This window comes from Schistocerca gregaria, chromosome 7, assembly GCF_023897955.1.
Source record: "Schistocerca gregaria isolate iqSchGreg1 chromosome 7, iqSchGreg1.2, whole genome shotgun sequence".
Classification (NCBI taxonomy): Eukaryota; Metazoa; Arthropoda; class Insecta; order Orthoptera; family Acrididae; genus Schistocerca; species Schistocerca gregaria.
The window spans coordinates 116,644,188-116,669,781 of record NC_064926.1 but is presented as its reverse complement, the minus strand read 5'-3'; the positions used below and the strand labels follow the sequence as shown (position 1 = coordinate 116,669,781).

The 25,594-nt window shown below is 42.5% G+C and overlaps 1 pseudogene; it reads right to left on the bottom strand.

Annotated features, from left to right (window-relative positions):
• Positions 1-6,990: 6,990 nt before the first annotated feature.
• LOC126282556 (5S ribosomal RNA) lies at positions 6,991-7,108 on the bottom strand (annotated as a pseudogene).
• Between the last annotated feature and the right edge of the window lie 18,486 nt (positions 7,109-25,594).

The following is a 25,594-nucleotide window of genomic DNA, read 5'->3' as shown; positions in this document are numbered from 1 at the left end:
AGTTTGCAAGGTAGGAGACGAGGTACTGGCGGAAGTAAAGGTACTGGCGGAGGACGGTGTCTGACTCGTGCTTGGGTAGCTCCCGCGAGAGGCAAAGGTCTTGAATTCGAGTCTCGGTCGGGCACACAGTTTTAATCTGCCAGGAAGTTACATATCAGCGCACACTCCGCTGCAGAGTGAAAATCTCATTCTGGAAACATTCCCCAGGCTGTGGCTAAGCCATGTCTTCGCAATATCCTTTCTTTCAGGAGTGCTAGTTCTGCAAGGTTCGCAGGAGAGCTTCTGTAAGGTGTGGAAGGTAGGAGAAGAGATACTGGCAGAAGCAAGGCTGTGAGTACCGGGCGTGAGTCGTGCTTCGGTAGCTCAGATGATAGAGCACTTGCCCGCGAAAGGCAAAGGTCCCGAGTTCGAGTCTCGGTCGGAAACACAGTTTTATTCTGCCAGGAAGTTTCAGATTCTTTATTTTTAGATATCCACAAGGCTTTCGACTACTTACGTCACAAGCGTCTTCTGATCAAATTGTGTGCCTATGGAGTATGGCATCAGTTTTGTGACCGGATTCGCGATTTCCTGTCATAAATGTAATGGATGGAAAGTCATCGAGTAAACGGTAGTTATATCTGTCGTTCCCAAAGGAAGTGTAATATGCTTGGTCTACTTGACGACGTAGAAGACAATCTCAGCAGCTTTCTTAGATTCTTTGCAGGTGATATAGTCATTATTAAAGTCATCAGACCATCAAAAGCAGTTGCATTATGATTTATACAAGATATCATTATGGTGAGAAAAGTGGCAATTGACTCTAAATTATGAAAAGTGTGAAGTCATCCACATGAGTGCTAAAAGAAATCTGTTAAACGTCGGATGCGTGATAAATCACAGAAATTTAAAGGCTGTAAATGCAACTAAAACCTTAGGAATTACAATTACGAATAATTTAAATTATGAAGAGAGGTGGTGCAGTGGTTAGCACATTGGACTTGCATTTGGAAGGGTGACGGTTGAAATCCTCATCCAACCATCCTGTAATAGGTTTTCTGTGATTTCCCTGAATAGCTTCATGCAAATGCCGGAAGAGTTCCTTTCAAACGGTATGGCCGATTTCCTTCCCCACACTTGCATAATCTGAGCTTGTGCTCTGTCTCTAATAACCTCGATATCGACAGAACATTAAACACTAATCTCCCCCTCCTTCAGTAACTTAAATTGGAACGAATTTATTGAATGAGTGCTTATAAAGTGCAACAGCTCTACTAAACTGAATTCCCACAGTACGCTGTTTCGTTGTCTTCTGGAAAGTTCAGAGAAGGGCAGCTCGTATTACATAATGATAAACGGGCATTAGTAATAAAGTAAAACAAAACAGTCGACACTTGGCTTAAGTTATGCATAACTGTAATCTACAATAACCATATAAACACACGAACTACCGGCAGCGGAGTTTGACATATTCTGAACTGCTAAAGCACAAGCTTTCGCGTTCATTTACACTGCAGGCAGATTAGTTTCCATTCTAGCTCTTCAGCATTATCCTGTCATCATTTGTCCATGAATTTTGTAGCCCAAATCTCGAAACTGCTTTGTTGAAAACGCTTAACCTTTCGGAAATGAGATACTCTCGTATTGTCAGACCTGAGCTCCTGAGTTTCTTCTTAGCTCTGAAGATTTCAGATCTTTTCCCGTACGACAAGAACTTTTCTGTTATTCGTCCTGGTTTTGCAGCTCCTGACGTCCTACTCCCACTCTATGAATTCTATGTCTGTCATTGTGACCTGCGTGTCTAGCTTCTCGCGGACAAGATTCGTTCCTAATTCATCTGTATTCCTTGTGCTACTCTCTGGAATGATTAATAAAATTCTTTTCCGGGCTATTATGCCGTGGTCTGATGGATTTCGCATTGTAACCCGACGTTTCGTCCCCATCTGCGGAGGACATCTTCAAGGGGGTTCGTGGCTTCTGTTAACTTCCGAAACACACACTGTCTCACTACTGACGGCAGCAAATTTTTGTTTTCGCGTGCTCCCGCGCATAGGCGTGACGTCACATGTTTTGAATACGCGAGCGCAATTGGCCGTTGTCGGTTGCCGCCGTCCGCTGTTGCTATCATCCCATGGCGGAAGACAGGTACACATCTTCTTCAGCACCGACATCCAGATGTCATTCAATTTCACGCCCTCCTCCTTCCTATTAAAATTCCTGGGGTGTTTCATAATCTCTATAGCCTCTCTGTAAAGCCTTTCATGATGTCCGCTTGTGGCTGCCAGTACTTGAGTTCTATCAAAATAAATGTGGTGGTCTCCTGACTGCAAAGCGTGTTCCGCAACAGCTGATCTATCAATCTCTCCCCTTCTACAATTGCCCTTGTGCTCTTCTAGTCGTTTTTTGACCGTACTGATCCTGTAAATTCCTGCTTTTTCCAGCGGTTTACGAGCATCCTTAGCCAATCTCAGGTGTTCTTGTATCTTTCGGGTAGGTTTGTAAATCACCGCGATATTCCGTTTTTCCAATATTTTCCCTATGCGGTCAGTGACGTCCTTAATAAAAGGCAGGAAAACTTTCGATTTTGCAAGCGCTTGTGCATTGCTATGATTTTCACGCGGCAGTCTTAACGCTCTTTTTATCTCAGCAGCCGAGTAACCATTCCTGAGTAATGCATCAGTGAGGTGTTCCAGTTCCGTATCCAGTAGCCCAGGTTCACAGATGTTCCTCGCTCTATCCGCCAACGTTTTTATTATGCCTCGCTTTTGTTGTGGGTGGTGGTTCGAATCCCGGTGTAGATAACGATCCGTGTGCGTGGGTTTTCGGTAAACTGTATGGCCTAAGCTACCATCCTGTTTCTTGTAAACTAGCACATCCAGAAAATTTAGTCTCCCTTCTGCCTCCTCCTCCATGGTAAACTGAATCTTCGGATTCAAGATACAAGAACACCTGAGATTGGCTAAGGATGCTCGTAAACCGCTGGAAAAAGCAGGAATTTACAGGATCCCGTGTAGTTGTGGGGAGGTATATGTGGGTACCACAAAAAGAACGGTCAAAAAACGACTAGAAGAGCACAAGGGCAATTGTAGAAAGGGAGAGATTGATAGATCAGCTGTTGCGGAACACGCTTTGCAGTCAGGAGACCACCACATTTATTTTGATAGAACTCAAGTACTGGCAGCCACAAGCGGATATCATGAAAGGCTTTACAGAGAGGCTATAGAGATTATGAAACACCCCAGGAATTTTAATAGGAAGGAGGAGGGCGTGAAATTGAATGACATCTGGATGCCGGTGCTGAAGAAGATGTGTACCAGTCTTCCGCCATGGGATGATAGCAACAGCGGACGGCGGCAACCGACAACGGCCAATTGCGCTCGCGTATTCAAAACATGTGACGTTGCGCCTATGCGCGGGAGCACGCGAAAATAAAAATTTGCTGCCGTCAGTAGTGAGACAGTGTGTGTTTCGGAAGTTAACAGAAGCCACGAACCCCCTTGAAGATGTCCTCCGCAGATGGGGACGAAACGTCGGGTTACAATGCGAAATCCATCAGACCACGGCATAATAGCCCGGAAAAGAATTTTATTAATCATGACAGTTCCGGCCGTGAAAGTTTACATTTTACAATCACTCTCTGGAATCCCGAAAAATCTAAGAGTGTTACGTCTCTGATATTGTTCAAGTTCATCAGAGCTCTCGACCAGTTTCTGTTCGACTAATCGTGCCCTACCATCGATTTCTTTCAATGACTTGTTTAGAGCACGGATCTCGCCCCGTTCGCATTCGCCTCTAAAGTTTACTGTATTTTGTCTGTAGCAGTGGCAGCATCGGTGAGATTATGAACAACAAGGGTGCATGCCCTGTGATTGTAGAGCGGCACACACTTAAGCCTTGGCGAGTGCGGCGACGACAGTGACGTCGGGAGATGCAGCCTCATCTCCCTGTGTCGGTTCGTATCCAGCATTCTCGGCATCCCGATCAGTGGCGAAGCAGAGCGTTGCTCGAAGGTTTCCTATTCTGAGAGCAGATTCACACAGCATATCCTCTAAATGCATTGCTAATGTGACACTAGGCACACATAACACGAATCTTGAATATATAGAAAAGCCTAACAGCTTAATAACAAGCCCGTGACTCGGGTAAACTTGCTAGCCGAACTAGCGTCTGTCGTGTAGGAGAGATAAAGCGGAGGAGGGAGAAACTTAGGACACGCGTGGAGTGAGATGAAAGGTGTGGAATTACGTATCGTTCATAATGACAAAGAATGGGCGATTAGAAAGATAGATGCCCATAGTTAAGGGTGGTCCATTGATCGTGACCAAGCCAAATATCTCACGAAATAAGCGTCAAACGAAAAAACTACAAAGAACGAACTCGTCTAACTTGAAGGGGGAAACCAGACCGCGCTATGTTTGGCCCGCTAGGTGGCACTGCCATAGGTCAAACGGATATCAACTGCGTTTTTTAAAATAGGAACTCCCATATTTTATTACCTATTCGTGTAGTACGTAAAGAAATATGAATGTTCTTAGTTGGACCACTTTCTTCGCTTTGTGATAGATGGCGCTGCAATAGTCACAAACATATCGCTCACAATTTTAGACGAACAGTTGGTAGCAGGTAGGTTTTTTAAAATAAAATACAGTACGTAGGTACATTTGAACACTTTATTTCGGTTGTTCCAATGTGACACATGTACCTTTGTGAACTTATAATTTCTGGGAACGCATGCTGTTACAGCGAGATTACCTGTAAATACCACATTAATGCAGTAAATGCTCAAAATGGTCCGTCAACCTCGATGCATTTGGCAATACGTATCACGACATTCCTCTCAACAGCGAGTAGTTCGCTTTCCGTAATGTTCGCACATGCATTGACAATGCGCTGACGGATGTTGTCAGGCGTTGTCGGTGGATCATGATAGCAAATATCCTTCAACTTTCCTCACAGTAAGAAGTCCGGGGACGTCAGATCCGTTGAACGTACGAGCCATGGTGTGGTGCTTTGACGACCAATCCACCTGTCATGAAATATGCTATTCAATACCGCGAGACCGAGCAAGGTGGCGCATTGGTTAGCACACTGGACTCGGATTCGGAAGGACGACGGTTCAATCCCACGTCCGGCTATCCTGATTTAGGTTTTCCGTTATTTCCCTAAATCGCTCCAGGCAAATGCTGGGATGGTTCCGTTGAAAGGGCACGGTCGACTTCCTTCCCCATCCTTCCCTAATCCTATGAGACCGATAACCTCGCTGTCTGGTCTCTTCTCCCAAACAACCAAACAGCCAACCAATACCGCGAGCTATGTGTCGGACATCCATCATGTTGGAGGTACATCGCCATTCTGTCATGCAGTGGAACATCTTGTAGTAACATCGGTAGAACATCACGAAGGAAATCAGCATACATTGCACCATTTAGATGGCCATCGATAAAATGGGGGCCAATTATTCTTCCTCCCATAATGCCGCACCATACATTAACCCGCTAAGGTCGCTGATGTTCCACTTGTCGCAGCCATCGTGGATTTTCCGTTGCCCAATAGTGCATATTATGCCGGTTTAAGTTACCGCTGTTGGTGAATGATGCTTCATCGATAAATAGAACGCGTGCAAAAAATCCGGAATCGTTCCGTAATTCTCGCGCAATTTGTCTGCTACTGATGTGCGGATTAGCCGCGACAGCAGCTAAAACACCTACTTGGGCATCATCATTTGTTGCCGGTCGTGGTTGACTTTCCACATGTCCTGAACACTTCCTGTTTCCTTAAATAACGTAACTATCCAGCGGACGGTCCGGACACTTGTATGAAGTCGTCCAGGATACCGAGCAGCACAAGCCCGTTGGGCATTTTTATCTCAATAGCTATACATCAACACGATATCGACCTTTTCCGCAATTGGTAAACGATCCATTTTAACACGGGTATTGTATCGCGAAGCAAATACCGTCCGCACTGGCGTGACTAATACAGCGCCATCTATCACAGAGGGAAAAAAGTGGTCCAACTAAAACATTCATATTTCTTTACGTACTACACGAATATCTAATAACATTTGAGGGTTCCTATTTTCAAAAACGCAGTTGATATCCGTTTGACCTAAGGCAGCGCCATCTAGAGGGCCAACCATAGCGCCGTCTGGTTTGCCCCTTCAAGCTAGACAAGTTTCGTTCTTTTTAGTTTTTTCGTTTGACTCTTATTTCGTGAGATATTTGGCTTGGTCACGATCAATGGACCTCTTATATATATTGTGTTCGCGACTCTTACGCGAAATATACATGTTCGTAATTTTTGTACATGGTCATTAAGACAGGATACTCCAAAGTGTTATGTATCTTGTTTAATGACGAAGTCACATTTAGCAATCACGTCCATGTAAACCGCCGAAACATGCACTATTGGTCTGTTCACAGTACCTGTTGGCTTCGTGAAGTGGAATGTCAGCGTCCATGGAGTGTAAACGGGTGGTGTTGTATAGTGAACCATCAACTGATAGGCCCTTTTTTTTATAGACAGAACACTCAAAATGTAGCAGTATCGCAGCCTCCTAACTGACCATCTTCCATGGATGCTAGAAGACGTTCATCGGGAGACTAGGAGGAACCTGTGGTACCAACAAGATGGCTGTGCAGCCGGTATTGCACGAAGTACTACAGCATGTCTTCATGAACTGTTTCTAAGTTGTTGGACTGGATGCAGAGGACCTGTACCTTGGTCTGCACGTTCCCCGTAATTTAACACGTGTAGACTTTTTTCTGAGGGAAAACTAAAAGACACTGTCTGCAAGGACAGCGATGATATCACTCCGCCATCAGGCCACAAGTGGCCCATCGGGACAATCCGACCGCCGTGTCATCCTCAGATGAGGATGTGAATTGGAGGGGCATATGCTCAGCACACCGCTCTCCCGGTCGTTACGATGGTTTTGTTTGACCGGAGCCGCTACTATTCGGTCGAGTAGCTCCTCAATTGGCATCACGAGGATGAGTGCACCCCGAAAAGTGGCAACAGCGCATGGCGGCCCGGATGGTCACCCATCCAAGTGCCGGCCACGCCCGACAGCTCTTAACTTCGGTGATCTGACGGGAACCGGTGGGTCCACTGCGGCAAGGCCGTTACCATACAGCGATGATGTGCAACGACGTACTACTGCAATCTTTTCAGACATCTCCGCTAAAATGCTAAGATGTGTGCAGTAGTCGTTTCGTATCAGACTGGATGTCGGTGGCAGGGTCAGATGGTCAACTGTCCTGTCACTGATCAGAATCCACATAGGTTGTGTATGTATTTGGTTTGTTCATTAGCGTGTGTTACCACAGGTAGTCTACAGGTGTCGGTCTGGGAACTTTTCAAAATACGATATCTCATAAACCACTCGACTAGAATCATGTAACAAGCACCACTGACATTTAATTTACCTTACTTTTAGTTTGTTAACGTAAATGGGCTTTATTTCCTTTAAAAAAGTGAGTGGGTGGGATATGCGCCCGTGCTCAGTTGGCTACAGGACAGTGACTAGCTCGTAGCAGTGACAGCTGGAGGTCTCTGTTGACTGACGACGCGTACTGTTCTGCTTTCTGTAGCTTTGAAGCAAAGCCTCCGCTAACACCCTGAATGTGGATGCTTCATTAAGCGTTTCATGATATGTGACACAATTTTTTGCCTTCCCCGTGGTACGTAACTTGGCCATCCGAAATTGTGTCTCATCTGACCAGCTACATAACGAGGCGGTGGATAATACATCGTCTACAGACACTGTAACGTCCTTGGTTGTGTTCCTAGGGAAGGGAGTTCTTAAACCAGTGAATGACGAAGGGTTTACTGTTTCAGTATCACATAAACTCGATTGAGGCTGTTCTTCTGTCAATAAACTTTCACTCGTTGCGTTAGCTGTTCGTTAAGTGTTTTCTGCTATTCATTAGATTCAAACAATTTAGAAACTTGTTTCATAAGAACTCTCTCGCATCGTTAGTACTAGCTGCCCATGTTTCTGTAATTTTTGTGCATTTTTTTTACACAGATCAGCTAGTACTACTGCCAAAAGAAGAAAACTCAATAACCAAAGTATTTTCTGCAAGTAGTGCTGGTACAAATCTATTACAATGCGCAGAATGTTCCATCAATTTACAGATTTTGCAAAGTGTTTGAATGAGATGCTCTTGCCGGCTGTTGCCTTTAAACTGGGATAAATCTGCTAGTTCTTTCGGTCCATACAAGATCACCTCAAAGTCTTTAAGTTTTAATATGGACGTAGCAAACAAATAAAATAGTCTTCTCTTTGACGCTCTCTTTGTGACTGTTGCTTATGTTGCTGCGCTGAATCGTTGAAGGATAACCAACTCTCGCGGACGCTACACTAGAGCACTTCTGTACGCCAATTTGCATGGGCCACCCTCTGCCGGGCTGAAAACTACTATCAATTCGTCAGGGTGCAGACCGAAGATCTGGACGGCGTCGTCAGAAGCTTTAAAACAATATGCAAGATTATTGCTTTTATTACTGAGAATACAAGTTGTCGCTGCTTCGCATGCGTCGACTTGCAGTTCAATAGCGGACTCACGGCTGCCGAGGACACTGTGCCAGCTCGGAGTGGAAGTCGATGAGACCCTGATGCGGCGATTATGCCGCCCGGTCGGTAGCTCTGCTTGGAAGTGGCGGTGACCACGACTTGGGTACTTCGATTCACACGCCGTTTCTGGGACTGTCGCTCCCAGATCACTGACCGTATTATCTTCTCAGGGGGACTGCGATGCCTGAAGCCGCGTAGTCGTGCTGAATGCTTAACGTGGCCCGCCAGTACGGTATGCCTTCACACCCCTCTGACGCTGGATTTTAGGTCGGTTTCTGCCCTATATTGGTGTCGCGTTGGTAGAACCTCGGACTACACACCAGTGGTGGCTGCTGTGCTGACATCAGGACTGGATGCTGATTGCTGATCGTCTCTTGGGGCAGCAAATACAAGACCGACGCTAGAACAGTGTCTCACACAAGATGTTACCATATACTAACCAGAGAACCGAATGCAAACGACATGAACGCCAGTAATTCTACTGATCAAATGCCAAAATCTTGTGGGAGTGGAGTATTTATTTGGCAGAGGAGAAATTGTCGAAGAGTTCTCGGGCTTCCAGCCAGAGAAGAGGAGAAATTGATTTTGCTCTTCCCAAGTTGTCAGCGGTCTTCAGTACCACTACATTTGCGTAACGATCCTGTTACAGGGCATTTACTGCTTGCTCAAACTCCTATTAGCTGTTGTTGCATCGTAGTTAGTAACTTTTATGTAACGTTATGCGAATAACAAAGGGCATTCGGCCTGCTCTATTCTATTTTCTGCTGAGTTGCTTACAGTCTCTCTTAGGAGTGTTGAAGTGGCTGTCTTCCTGAGCAGTTATGATACTGAATGATACTCAAAAGTTTACATTTTCCACACTTCCGCGTGACTGAGTAACGCTAGCTGTTCGAACTCAGTAAAAATTTTACTCTTATTTTTCCTTACTTATTTTGTTGCATAACACCATAGACACATCCGATTTGGATTTTTTCTATTACAGTGCGTCAGAGATTTTGTGAGATGAAATGTTAAAAAAAAACATATCCACATCAAATGGCTGACCAATGTCGGCAGGTTGCTCCGTTTCGAACGCAGGATTGGTGGGGAACTTTGCCGTCCTGCAGACAGGTACATCAAAGCGAATAACCAATTGATGAGCGAGGAGGAGTACAGGCCACGATTTTAGATACACTTTTACTTGGATATAAACAATCTCTATGAGCATGCCATGCAACAGTTTCTGCCGTTGGGATGATTCCGATTAGTGTTCAAAAAGGAATTCACATTCCGACGTGAGCTTTTATGGTGCTGAGGAAATGGTGCTTGTTACATTTAAGGCCATTGACCTCCTCTCTTCTTCCCTGTTTTGCTCTCAGCCAATTGCAAAATGTCAACTTAATATTCGACTCAGCAAGTCGCTGGGGGGAGGGAGGGGTGCGGGGAATCGGGATGGGGATATTTATTAAACAAATTAATTTTTTGTTGTTATTCGAACTATGTTAGTTTCACCATTCACTGTAGTGATAAGATTATTAGCAGCAGAGCAAAAAATGGCTGCAATTGTTGTGTGGTAAAACATGTTGACAGTATAATTTAATAACGTCATGACTTACGAGGTATGTGAGAAAAGTCCAGAGACTGAACTTTTTATCTACCAAAGTTTCCATTGTTTTAAAAACAATATGGTCCCCTTCAAAGTAGTTCCCTTGGGCAGCTGCAGACCGACTGAATCGTTGTCCCCAGTCTTTTCAACAGCGTGAATGTTTTGGACTGGTGGGGCCATCAACATGTCCGCCACATTATTTTTGGATCTTTTCCAGATTCTAAAAATGACATACTTTTAAGACACTTTTCAGTTTAGGGAAAAGAAAAAAGACTCAAGAGTAGGGGAGTTGCGCAACAAAAAGGAATACCTTTTGAAATCAAAACTTCCGTGATAGTAGGGACAATGTAACATAGGGCTTTGTCATGGTGAAGCGCCTACTTGCCTGCAATGTCTGGTCTCACTCGATTCACCCTTTTCCTGGACGTATCAAGGACGTCTTTGTAAAGCATTTGGTAGACAATTTAACCTGTAGGAACAAACGGTGCAGTGCTTGCCCACGTTCTGCGTTTACGTCTGTTTTTGAAGCTCTAGGACTCCCTGAGCGACGTTCATCTTCAACGTGTTCTCTTCTTTCCAAAAATTACTTGTGCCAGCGAAAACTTGTGCTCCTGATAAGGAATGTTCACCATAGACCTATATCAACTTTTTGTAGGTCATACTCGCAGATTCGCCACGTACAACACAAAACTTGATTGGATTCCCCAAGTTGAACGCGAAATCTGATTGCATAACTTTGTTCTAAATCCCTCTATTCTTTTGTAACACGCTATAGAAACACTACCTCACTGATGGCGCTCTCAGAAAACACCTGACGGCAGTATGGATCTGAAACTCGGACTGATCATCTCCAAGGGATGGACACACCGCTCTTTAATAGAGCAACACAACATTGCCAGGAAGCTCGCATGGCTGTCGGTCTAATTATTTTCACATACACGCCATATTCTGCAAAGGGCGATAAAATTCACATTAGATACTCTGACATTATAAATCAACGGTGGCATGGCATATTCTGCAAAAATGTCAGCCCTCGAGGAGAATGGCGTGCGCGTGTATATGTTTATGTGTGTGTAGCACGGGACTATCCCACATAAATCCTAGTCAAATTTGCACAATTAACGAATTGCTTTAAGTTTAATGTTTTGATTAACGCAAGTAGAAACAAAGAATTGGGTTAACAACATCTCAGACACAACGATCTCGTATGACATCATTTATGTTGCATGAGCGTTCTAACGACACTGCACGCACTTCACAGCAATATTACACGCACGTCATACTGACGTAGCTCTAAACTTTAAATGGCTCTAAGCACTATGGGACTTAACACCTAATGTCATCAGTCCCCTAGTCTTAGAACTACTTAAACCTAACTAACCTAAGGACATCACACATAGCCATGCTAGCCATGCCCGAGGCAGGATTCGAACCTGCGACCGGAGTAGCAGCGCGGTTCCGGACTGAAGCGCCTAGAACCGCTCGGCTGGCCACAGCGGCCGGCTACTGACGTATCATTCATTGTACATCCTCTAATGACTATGAAGGTCAATTTGTCTGCTGTTTACATACGTCCATTCTTGCAGAAAAATAATGCAGATGGGACCACACATTGTAAATAATTAGCTGCCTAGTTATACGTGACAGTAAGTTCTGCAAAACGATTAGTCCTCTAGGCGAATTGCGAGTTTATCATGGTCGTATCAAACCTAAAACTGATAGCCAAATTTGCATAATTAATGATTACCTTGTTTTCAGAAATTTGCTATAACTGTAGCAGATTTTTCGACAAATATCGAATTTAAGTGCGAGACAGAAACCATTGTTACGAGTGAGCACGTTTTTCTCTGCCTTATGTGTTCATTTACATTAAATATTCGACTGTACTCACATTTTTGCAAGTCTCAGCTTGTCACGAGAAACACACACATGCATTTCCACCGAGTCGGCAATAGGAAAATAATTTGCACTCTGACTAAGCACTTTTGCAGGTCCCAGTTTGTCGAGATGGTGATATATGAAACCGCAGATGGACATTACTCTCAGATCTCTCTCGAATGCCCTGTGAGAACCAGAGCCAATGCCATAGCGTAAATGTCATATTACAGCAGCTGGAGAGTCATATTTTTCGCCACAGTACCGACAAATAAGGATTTTACAGAACTATTGTCAAGCGTTGCAAGGAATGTCATTTTGTAGGTCTTAACGAAATAAATGGTGTATATATTATAAAATATTACCTGTAGTCTGTAATTTTATTTAACAAAGAAAATGTCATATATATTGCAAAATATTATCTGTTGTCTATATTTTTCATTATTTTAAGAGGGCATTAGACATTGTTATATAGGAGGCGGTATTACATCTTGCAGAATGTGTGTGGTGTGCGTACTGTAAGACCTTCAGTACACACACCATCACATTATTTGACTTGTCGCTCTAACGAAGTAGGCGAGTGTCAGCAATATGTCTCGTGGTCTTATCGTGGCGTGTTTATCTTCTGCCGTTTGGTCAGACGATAGAAATGCCACTTGCACGCTTAGAGTAGCAGATTGACGGTGACCTTTAAACAGAATTTGATTAATTTTCACACACATTTATTAAAATAACGACAATCATAAACATTACATAACTTGATTCTGGATGCTATTTACAATTGACCATCTGAAGTTCCCTTGGTATTGATACGTTAATCTTATTCTCACATATCTCTGATACTTGACAAAAGTGTCTATACATTTATCTTCATGACTATGTACAGGAAAACGGTAATCTTATTAGGCGCAGACTGAAACTTGACTATAGACTGGTACAGACTAATGCAGACTGGTACAGACTGATGCAGACTGACTAATCGGAGGTCTGTACACTCGTTATAACACCTCGCGCGTTGAGGTATCACTGCGCGGGTGTGATCTGCGAGGAAAAAAGGTTCTACTTTAGCAGCAATCTCATTGGCTGCTTTACATATTAATACGCGGATTGGTGGAAGCAGAATTTGGTCCGTCTCTAAGGCAGCGACATCCCGTAGTGCGGAGACGGACGAGCGCTGCGCCAGCGCTGTTGTGCTTAGCGGGGCGCACTCTAGTGGGAAAGTTGTGTACGCGCTACGCGGAACTATGTGCACAACAATATGGCTGTTCTTACCACGCTATTTTGTGTCTTAAATTTCATTTAATACGGCAGTGGTACCCTATAAATAAAGGAAAACTTTCCACTGAGCTGAAAAACTCATATGATACCACCTAATATCGTGTCGAATCTTTTGTCTGTGGAAGTGCAGCGCCTCGACGTGGCATGGTCTCAACAGGTTGTTGGTAGTTCCTGCAGAAATACTGATCCACGCCGCCCTTTAGAAGTCCATAATTGCGAAAGTGTTGCCGGTGCGCGATGTTGTGCAAGAACTGACGTCTCCATTATGTCTCATAAATGTTCGACAGGATCATGTTGAGCGCTCTGCGTAGCCAAATCATTCGCTCAAATTGTCTATGATATTCTTCAAACCAATCTCAAACAATTTTGGCCCAGTGACATGACATCGTTGTTTGTGAACATGAAGCCCATGAGTGGCTCCCAGTGGTTTCCAAGTAGCCGAACGCAACCATTTCCAGTCAATGATCGTCTCAACTGGACTAAAGGACCCAGTCCATTCCATCTAAACACAGTCCACACAATTACACAGCCATTATCAGCTGGCAGAGCCCCTTTTTCACAACTGGGATCCAAGGCTTGGTGGGTTGCGCGCCGTAATCGAAACCTACCATCAGCTCTTACCAGCTGAAACCGGGACTCATCTGTCCAGCCCACTGTTTTCCAGTCTTCCAGAGTCCAACCGATATGGTCGCGATCCCAAGAGAGACGCTGCAAGCGCTGTCATGCTGTCAGTGAAGCCATTCGCATCAGTCGTCTGCAGCCATAGTCCATTAACACCACATTTCGCCACACTGTCCTAAAACAAACGTTTCTCCTACGTTTCAGATTGATTTCTGGAATAATGTCACGCAGGACTGCTTGTATGTTAACACTGAAAAATCTTCGCAGTCGCCGCTGCTCTCGGTCGCTAAGTGAAGGCCTTTCGCCACTGCGTTGTCCGTGGTGAGAGGAAATGCATGTGATTTCGTATTCTCGGCATACTTTGACACTGAGGATTTTGGAATTCTGAATTCCTAACTACTTCCGAAATGGAATATGTCGTCTTATTGTGGAGTATTGATGCAATAATTTACAGCTCGTGAGGAAGCTTAAATCTGGATGGTCACAGAAAATCTTGACACGTTTGCACTAACGTAATAGTTCTACACCACTGTCAGTGCTTCAAGCTCTGTTGCACCGTATGACCTTCCACATTCCGACACTGCCTACTTGCAGTTCTGATGATTCAGATATCAATGTTACGATCATCTTCTTGTAGCTTGAAGAGATAAGATCCAAGGCCTGAAGAGGAAGTATCTGTAGCTAAGAAAAAATCTGTTGATATTAGGCTGACGCAAAATTGATGCAGTAGTCAGAACCTGTTTGATCTTGTCAAAATCTGCTCAACAGTTATCGTTCCAGCACTAAGCTGCATTTTTGCTTAGCAACTGGAGTAAAGGTTCACTACTAAGGAATTGACTCGAAAAGACTCGGCAGTAAAATGAGACTAATCTTAAGAAAACTTTCAGTTCTTTCTTTGTACAGGAAGGTGACATATTTTTCACTGTATATGTCTTTTTTCTGTCGGGTTTACTATCTTCAGGTGAAATAATGAGCCCTTAAAACTTATTTTTTCTGATATATTTTGATTTTTTTCAGTTTGCCATAACTCTCCCTTCCCTGAACTTCTGAAACACTCTTTTTAGGAGCTTCACATGTTCTGTCCAAGTAGACATAGCTACCAGAAGTCATCTACATAGATGATTATTTTATCTGAGAGGTCAAGACTCAAAACTGCATCTAAGGCTGTTATGAATACACTAGCGCTAACATTGAAGCCAAATGGTAGGGCATGAAAATGATAACGTCTTCTGTTAAAAAATAATTGCATGGTATTGACAGAATTCTTCCAACACTAAGACCTGCCAATATGGAGATCTCAAATCGATTGGAGGCAAACACTGTTCACCATAAAACTTCTGGTTTTGTTCCTCCAAGTTTTTTGATCATGTCCTGAAAGGTATGATAATCTTTATTTCCCTTGCTTCTAGCACCAAGTATACGGTACCTTCTGATTTCATGACGGACAGTAGGGTACTGCTTTAGAGGAGTGAGATGTTTCAGTTATTGCCCAATTAAGCATCTTATTGATTTCACTATTTATGGCCTCTTTCTTGGTCCATAGAATGGAGTAGATTGATTGGCAATATGTTTAATGTGGTTTCACTTGCATGTGATATACATATCCTTTTTTTACACCAGGTTTCTCAGTGAGTACTATTAAGTACTTATATAAATTGGTGATCCTCAGTTAAACACTCAGACTCCAATACTTTACGTGGCATGTCAGATCCTATTGCTTAAGATTTGGACGGCTTCAGTGTGGTTAATCACTAGGTTTATGTGTGGTACCTCAATCCTTGTAAAACTAATTTTCGCTTTTTGACAACGTATGCCATTTTTAGTTTTTATTTTAAGCAAATGTAATACGATTTCTTTCTTGTCTCCTTCACAAAAGATTTCGCTGCAGAGGGTTTGATTCTTGCATCCCACTCTTCTCAAACGCTGATCCCCAGAATGCAACTGGTTGACACATTGTCTGCTACCAAGAATGTGCTTTTGAATGCTCCATTTCCTGTTAAAAATACTTGTATCTGCCAGCTATCATTCTTAGCACCTACTACACTACAGTTTTAAACTAGTAATGTGAGAGGTCTTTCCCTCTCACACATTTCTTTATAAATATTCAGGGTCAAATATTTTCGTCGAAGCACCTGTGTCGATAATTAGAATAGTAGGTACTTTACCTACTGTTGCAGCAAAGGTAGCTTGAACTACTGTATTGGTAATTTCAAGACGAACGTTTGTAGTTAATCAGATAAAAGTGTTCTAATGTATTGTTCCCTTAATCTTCCTCGACCACAGTCTGAGGGCATGATGTAGTTGACATTAACTTGTCGAATGTGTTGTAGTTGGTTTATTACTTTCGAGTACTTCAGTTAACCGAACTGGTTTGTTTCTATACTAGTTCTTTGACCATAGTTAGGATTTTGTTAATTTATATTCTGTGGCATAGGATTCTGTTGCCAATTATGCTATTGCTGGTCTATCCAATAACCTATTCTGTTGTTACCGTTATTACAATTATTACTATTTCCTAGATTATACCTATTGTCATACTTTCTCTTCTTAATGAATAGTGGTGTATTATTACCATCGTTCACATTGTTTTACTTAAAATTATTTTGTTGAGGTGGTGAACTACTGTTACCATTGCCATTATGGTTACGGTTATGATTGTTAGTATGGCTATAATACTGTTCTTTTTCCTTACTGGAATTATTCCCGTTGCCATGACTATATGGCTTCGTATCCTCATGCAGCAGATCTATCGAATCTGCAACTGGCATTAACTCTTCCCTGTCAGTTACTGAGGCATGTGGGAACTTTTTCCTCAAGTGCTTTGGCACTTTGCCATCGGAATTCAATAACGTGTCTTGTTGAAATCGGGTCACTCCAATAACGAGTTTCTCGAAATATCTGCGTAGCGTTCCTTGTCTTCTATTGTAGTATTCTGGGCTATACACCTCTTTTCGCAAGCGTTCCTGATGGCACGGAGCCCATACTGCGCCGGGAATGCTCCCTCAGAATGTTCGTAAGAATCACAACGATCAATTATTTCCTATGCCTGTAGGGCCCCATCATAGTGCATGTGTGATACGACAAACTACATCTTTTGTGTGTCTGTCCATGATTTGAGCAAAACACCAAGAAAACGTTTTCTAAAAACAACTGGGTGTGGTCCCCCTTTCTTATGAGGATTAAAAACCTGATACTGTCGACGTTTTAACAGACTTTCTTGCATTAGCACTGACGATAAAATATTCGTAGTTTTGTTTTGCAAGTCGCATAATTTGTATTTGGGCAAATATGATTGGTTTCATCGCGATAATAGGTGTCAGGATGTGGTGAAGCATAAAACTGTTTGTTGTTACCGCCTGCTACAACCGGAATCTCGCTTATGTTACTAAGCACTGCTGATAGCACCTGGTGGTAGTTGTGCCACCCTCGGAAATCCGTCCGGAATTTTCAGTTTTACGAATAAAGCTGAAAAAGGAATGGCACCGTACAGACACATTATGCTTGTGAAACTGGTGGCGAATAAGTGTTCCTGCCACAAGCTTTTCTGACGTGGCTAAGGAAGAATGATTGTCCTTGAATAATGGAACTAAGTGTGTCATTGTTTTGTAGCGGGAGAGTAAATGCGATAGACATTGCCTGTTTTATTATCGAGCAGTAGAAACTTTTTTCAACATGAAAAGGTGTGAAATATATATTTAGTGTCAAACTTTTTATTTCTCTCACTGTTCTAATTTTTCCACATCGCCTCCATTTCTCAACAAGTAACCAGCTTACTAATTCCTTCATGTCTCGCATTAAATATAGAACATACGATGTGAGGCTAACTTCCTTCGATGGTTGCTTGTTCACGATTCTATGCTTCATTTGTCTGGCATTCTGGGATATATATTATTTCAAATTTAAGGTAGTTTTCTTCAGAGAACTTAATTTTTTGTAAACGTCTGACTGGATATAGAAGAATACAAGAACATAAGTCCGTAAATAGACAATACCATGTATCAGATAGTTATGTCCAGGGCATTCACAAACGTAATAAATGACGTACTGTTTTAATAAATGAGGTACTATTTAACAAATCGTAGACATTTGTTTAACGCGGTACAAAATGTTACCCATGCAGTATTTACAGCATCATGTTTTGCAGAGCAAGAGTTGTTGTCTTGTCGTACATTTCTCCCCTTTTACTCATCAAAGTTTAAATGTGGAGTCCCAAGGAGGTGATTTTAAAACATAGCGCCATGGAACAATGTGGTCACATTTGTCAAGGACTGTAAGTGTACATGCTAACGTCATTTTCGCTTTACCCGCAACAGAGTTCTACAAGACGAAAAAAGCCACAGGGATAACATTCCCACTTAATGGCTTCCTCTTATGAGTAGGGTAAACACTGCTATTATAAATGAAGCTTAACATACAAAATAGCGTGATAAGAGCAGCCGTATTCTGTAAGACGTGATACTGTCTCCTACACAATAATGTCTGATGTCATCGTTAAATAATTAAAATTACAGGCACAGAGATAATGTTTTGCAATAGATACACCACTTTTCCCTTTAAGATCTACGAAATAACAATCCTTGCAGCGCTCAAGCATGGTTAGTTAATAAGCTTATTTGTCGGCACTGTGGCGAAAAATATGACTCTCCAGCTGCTGTAATATATCAACTACGCAATGGCATTGGCTCTGGTTCTTACACGGCAATGTAGATAGATTTCATACCAATATCCATCTGCAGTTTCATAATGCACCTTCTCGACAAGTTGCGACCTACAAAACTGCTTAGTCAGAGAACAAATGCTGTTGATATTACCCATTCGGTGGAATTGTATGGGTGTGTTTCTGCTTACAGCTTGAGAATTGATAAAATGCGAGTCCAGTCGAACATTTAATGTAAATGTGCACATAAGGCAGTCCAAGACATGCTTTCTCCTAACCCTGGTGTCTGTCTCGTACTTCAAGTGGATATTTGCCTAAAAAATCAGCTATATTACAGCAAAATTGCGAAAAATGAGCAATCCTTTGCTGTTAATTGTATTAATTAAGATATGAAACTTGAAGGTCGCCATGAATGATGACAATATTGGCTATCATATTAGGTAGGATAGAACACTGTCAGACACACAGTTCTCCTAGAAGACTAATATTTTTGCTGAATTAACCACGTCATCATAGACCGTAATGTAAAAGTATCTGATGTTAATATATACCAGCATTTTGCTGAATATTCTATGACGTCAATGAATGTAATAATAGCACCCATTTTTGACTCTGTAGTATGTTCTTCCCCCCACGCCTTTTCAGTAGTTGCAGTGGCAACAGTCTGGTGATTGACTGATCTGGCCTTGCAACAATCACCAAAACGGCCTTGCTGTGCTGGTACTGCGAACGGCTGAAAGCAAGGGGAAACTACAGCCGTAATTTTTCCCGAGGACATGCAGCTTTACTGTATGATTAAATGATGATGGCGTCCTCTTGGGTAAAATATTCCGGAGGTAAAATAGTCCCCCATTCGGATCTCCGGGCGGGGACTACTCAGGAGGACGTCGTTATCAGGAGAAAGAAAACTGGCATTCTACGGATCGGAGCGTGGAATGTCAATCCCTTAATCGGGCAGGTAGGTTAGAAAATTTAAAAAGGGAAATGGATAGGTTGAAGTTAGATATAGTGGGAATTAGTGAAGTTCGGTGGCAGGAGGAACAAGACTTCTGGTCAGGTGAATACAGGGTTATAAATACAAAATGAAATAGGGGTAATGCAGGAGTAAGTTTAATAATGAATAAAAAATAGGAGTGCGGGTAAGCTACTACAAACAGCATAGTGAACGTATTACAGTGGCCAAGATAGATACGAAGCCCATGCCTACTACAGTAGTACAAGTTTATATGACAACTAGCTCTGCAGATGACGAAGAAATGTATGATGAGATAAAAGAAATTATTCAGGTGGTGAAGGGAGACGAAAATTTGATAGTCATGGGTGACTGGAATTCGACAGTAGGAAAAGCGAGAGAAGGAAACATAGTAGGTGAATATGGATTGGGGCTAAGAAATGAAAGAGGAAGCCGCCTAGCAGAATTTTGCACAGAGCACAACTTAATCATAGCTAACACTTGGTTTAAGAATCATGAAAGAAGGTTGTATACATGGAAGAACCCTGGAGATACTAAAAGGTATCAGATAGATTATATAATGGTAAGACAGAGATTTAGGAACCAGGTTTTTAGTTGTAAGACATTCCCAGGGGCAGATGTGGACTCTGACCACAATCTGTTGGTTATGACCTGTAGATTAAAACTGAAGAAACTGCAAAAATGTGAGAAATTAAGGAGATGGGACCTGGATAAACTGAAAGAACCAGAGGTTGTACAGAGCTTCAGGGAGAGCATAAGGGAACAATTGACAGGAATAGGGGAAAGAAATACAGTAGAAGAAGAATGGGTAGCTCTGAGGGATGAAGTAGTGAAGGCAACAGAGGATAAAGTAGGTAAAAAGACGAGGGCTGCTAGAAATCCTTGGGTAACAGAAGAAATATTGAATTTAATTGATGAAAGGACAAAATATAAAAATGCAGTAAATGAAGCAGGCAAAAAGGAATACAAACGTCTCAACAATGAGATCGACAGGAAGTGCAAAATGGATAAGCAGGGATGGCTAGAGAACAAATGTAAGGATGTAGAAGCTTATCTCACTAGGGGTAAGATAGATACTGCCTACAGAAAAATTAAAGAGACCTTTGGAGAGAAGGGAACCACGTGTATGAATATCAAGAGCTCAGATGGCAACCCAGTTCTAAGCAAAGAAGGGAAGGCAGAAAGGTGGAAGGAGTATATAGAAGGTTTATACAAGGGCGATATACTTGAGGACAATATTATGGAAATGGAAGAGGATGTAGATGAAGATGAAATGGGAGATACGATACTGCGTGAAGAGTTTGACAGAGCACTGAAAGACCTGAGTCGAAACAAGGCCCCCGGAGTAGACAACACTCCATTTGAACTACTGACTGCCTTGGGAGAGCCAGTCATGACAAAACTCTACCATCTGGTGAGCAAGATGTATGAAACAGGCGAAATACCCTCGCTCTTCAAGAAGAATATAATAATTCCAATCTCAAAGAAAGCAGGTGCTGACAGATGTGAAAATTACCTAACTATAAGTTTAATAAGTCACAGCTGCAAAATACTAACGCGAATTCTTTACTCACGAATGGAAAAACTGGTAGACGCGGAGCTCGGGGAGGATCAGTTTGGATTCCGTAGAAATGTTGGAACACGTGAGGCAGTACTGATCTTACGATTTATCTTAGAAGAAAGATTAAGAAAAGGCAAACCTACGTTTCTAGCATTTGTAGACTTAGAGAAAGCTTTTGACAATGTTGACTGGAATACTCTTTTTCAAATTCTAAAGGTGGCAGGGGTAAAATTTAGGGAGCTAAAGGCTATTTACAATTTGTACAGAAACCAGATGGCGGTCATAAGAGTCGAGGGGCATGAAAGGGAAGCAGTGGTTGGGAAAGGAGTGAGACAGGGTTGTAGCCTCTCCCCGATGTTATTCAATCTGTATATTGAGCAAGCAGTAAAGGAAACAAAAGAAAAATTCGGAGTAGGTATTAAAATTCATGGAGAAGAAGTAAAAACTTTGAGGTTCACCGATGACATTGTAATTCTGTCAGAGACGGCAAAGGACTTGGAAGAGCAGTTGAACGGAATGGACAGTGTCTTGAAAGGAGGATATAAGATGAACATCAACAAAAGCAAAACGAGGATAATGGAATGTAGTCAAATTAAATCGGGTGATGCTGAGGGAATTAGATTAGGAAATGAGACACTTAAAGTAGTAAAGGAGTTTTGCTATTTGGGGAGCAAAATAACTGATGATGGTCGAAGTAGAGAGGATATAAAATGTTGACTGGCAATGGCAAGGAAAGCGTTTCTGAAGAAGAGAAATTTGTTAACATCGAATATAGATTTAGGTATCAGGAAGTCGTTTCTGAAAGTATTTGTTTGGAGTGTAGCCATGTATGGAAGTGAAACATGGACGATAACTAGTTTGGACAAGAAGAGAATAGAAGCTTTCGAAATGTGGTGCTACCGAAGAATGCTGAAGATAAGGTGCATACATCACGTAACTAATGAGGAGGTATTGAATAGGATTGGGGAGAAGAGAAGTTTGTGGCACAACTTGACTAGAAGAAGGGATCGGTTGGTAGGACATGTTCTGAGGCATCAAGGGATCACCAATTTAGTATTTGAGGGCAGTGTGGAGGGTAAAAATCGTAGAGGGAGACCAAGAGATGAATACACTAAGCAGATTCAGAAGGATGTAGGTTGCAATAGGTACTGGGAGATGAAGAAGCTTGCACAGGATAGAGTAGCATGAAGAGCTGCATTAAACCAGTCTCAGGACTGAAGACAACAACAACAACAGTATGTTCTTCTCACTGCGAAACTGATGTAACTGAAATAACAAATATCCACGTTGTAACCCTCTTACTACAGAGCGCGGACTTAGAACGAAGGGCAAATTCCCAGGCAAAATTGAGGCCACTTCCTGTGATTAGCTGAGAGCATGGTTGCACTGACTTTTCACAATTAGCAGAGAATAAAACGAGCGAGCACTTGGGAGGTCAGTGACCTTGAAGATTAAAACGACAATTTCCGCAGCATTGGAAGCGGAACTCCTTGAATACAGACGTCGATGTCAGTGATTTCCGCTGGAACTACAGTGCTACACCACTCGGTTTTTGCTTAAAGACAATTCCTTTGGGAGACCTGACATATCCTTCCCATTTTTATGATGCGTGCAGCGACTTGCTCCTGTGTTTGCTGAAGAACGAAGCTCGGTGCAATAGTTTGTTCCAAGCTGATGACGCTATAGGGGAATAAGCAGAGATACATTCTGCGCATCGAAAACCTCCTGCAATATCTTAGTTTGAGGAAGAAACGTATCTGAATTAGTGACATTATATTCTTCTGGGAGCGTCTCTGGTTGAAGGAGTACATTAATATAAATACGGAAAAGAGTGCTCCCACTATTTGTGACTTCAGAAAGGCTTTTTATAAATGAAGAAATAATTCCGTATTAGAAGAAACCATGAAAAATGCAAGAAATCACGGTGAAATTAATTTAGTTATGGCGCAACGGATTATATCACTAGGCTAAATCTTGAGTCCGAAACTAGTCACTGAGGGGATGGCTGCATTACGCGGTCGTGCATTATCCTGCTGAAATGTAGGGTTTCGCAGGGATCGAATGAAGGGTCGCCACGGGTCGTAACACATCTGAAATGTAAAGTCCACTGTTCAAAGTGCCGTCAATGCGAACAAGAGGTGACCGAGACGTGTAACCAATAGCACCCCATACCATCCCACTGGGTAATACGCCTGTATGGTGATGGCGAATACACGATTCCAATGTGCATTCACCGTGATGTCGCCGAACACGTCTGCGACGCTCATGATGCTGTAAACAGAACTGGATTCATCCGAAAAAAATGACGTTTTGCCATTCGTGCACCCAGATTCGCCGTTGAGTACACCATCGTAGGCGCTCCTGTCTGTGATGCAGCGTCAATGGTAACCGCAGCCACGGTCTCCGAGCTGACAGTCCATGCTGCTGCAATCGTCGTCGAACTGTTCGTACAGATGGTAGTTGTCTTGCAAACGTCCTCATCTGTTGACTCAGGGATCGGATAAGATGCCTGTCATCTCGACTGCTAGTGATACGACGCCGTTGGGATCCAGCACGGAGTTCCGTATTACCCTCTTGAACCCACCGATTCCATATTCTGCTAAAAGTCATTGGATCTCGACCAACGCGAGCAGCAATGTCACGATACGATAAACCGCAATCGCTATAGGCTACAATCCGACCTTTATCAAAGTCGGAAACGTGATGGTAAGCATTTCTCCTGCTTACACGAGGCATCACAACAACGTTTCACCAGGCAACGCTGGTCAACTGCTTTTTGTGTATGAGAAATCGGTTGGAAACTTTCCTCATGTCAGCAAATGGTTCAAATGGCTCTGAGCACTATGGGACTCTACATCTGAGGTCTTCGGTCCCCTATAACTGAGAACTACTTAAACCTAACTAACCTAAGGACATCACATACATCCATGCCCGAGGCAGGATTCGAACCTGCGACCGTAGCGGTCGCACGGTTCCAGACTGAAGCGCCTAGAACAGCTCGGCCACACCGGCCGGCCCTCATGTCAGCACGTTAAAGGTGTCTCCACCGGCGCCAACCTTGTGTGAATGCTCTGAAAAGCTAATCATTTACATATCACAGCATCTTCTTCCTGTCGGTTAAATTTCGCGTCTGTAGCACGTCATCTTCGTGATGTAGCAATTTTATTGGCCAGTAGTGTATGTGCAAGAGAGCACATAATGTGTACATGTATGTGTTAAGTCAGTGAGAAAAGTAACGAACTGATTTTTTTATGTACCAAAGTTTCTATTTCTTTCTAACAACATTATTGTCCTATTCAAAATAGTTCCCTTCTGTATCTATACACCCGTGGGATGGTTGTTTCCAGCCTTGGTAGCAGCTCGGGAAGGCTTCAATTGGTAGGTCCCAAAACAGCTAGGACACATTCATTGGAACGTTCCCCAGAGTCCCAAAATAATGTACTTTTAAGACTTTTTACATTTTGGGAGAAGAAGAAAAGTAAGAAGGATTCAGATAAGGTGGACAGCGGGGCTGCGGAACAATAGTGATGCCTTTTGAACTAAAAAATTCCGTGAATGCAGTGGCCAAGTGACACGGGGTGTTATCATGATTCAGCATTCACTTGTCAACAAAGTCAGAACCTTCGGTAGACGTTTCCTGTACGGTGAAAGTATTTAATTTTAACAGGTGACCCATCATCCATCTTGTTAAACGTTGATCTCATCTCACAAGAGCAGGCACATGTTCGACGTTTTCTTCGGTTTTTGAAGTTCAAGATCTCCCTGAACGCGGGGCCCATCTTCAACGTGTTTTGTCCTTCCAAAAATGATTTGTGCGTGTGAAAAACACGTGATCTTGGTAAGAAATGTTCGCCATAAGCCTGTTGCAACATTTAAAACGACAGACTCATGGATTCTCGAAGCTTAACAAAGTACTTGATGTCATAAGTTCCACTGTTCCATTTTCGTAATACACAACAGAAACACAACTTCACTGATGACAGGTATGGAGCTGAAACCCGGATTGAGCAACTGGAAGCGATATGTTAGTCTCAGTGTGAGGGTGTAACAGATAGCATGAATTTAAAGGAATTGAAAATGTTCATGTTTAAAGTGCAAAAATATTGTTTGCTGTTAATTTACTTTGCAGATAAATCATAAAATTAGAAAAATATTACAAATATATTGTTATGGAAATGTACTTAAAATTGGGTAAAGGATTATTATTAATAAAAAATCAAACAATAATTTGTTATATCATTATTGAGTTGGAATTAATTTGTCATCTTAACTTCGGGTCAATTTTATAGGCGATTCGCAATTTCCTTCAAAGCTTAGGATCATTTTGCCAATTTCCTACCAGTTTTTTTTTCAATGGTGTAGTCTACAACATTAATTATGGTTATGTCACTACAGACTAGGGACCTCAAATGAACCCTATTGCCTAAAAGCAGTGAAGTCCTGTGACTATGATAATTGAATTAGCTGTAATCTGACACGGCTGTCAT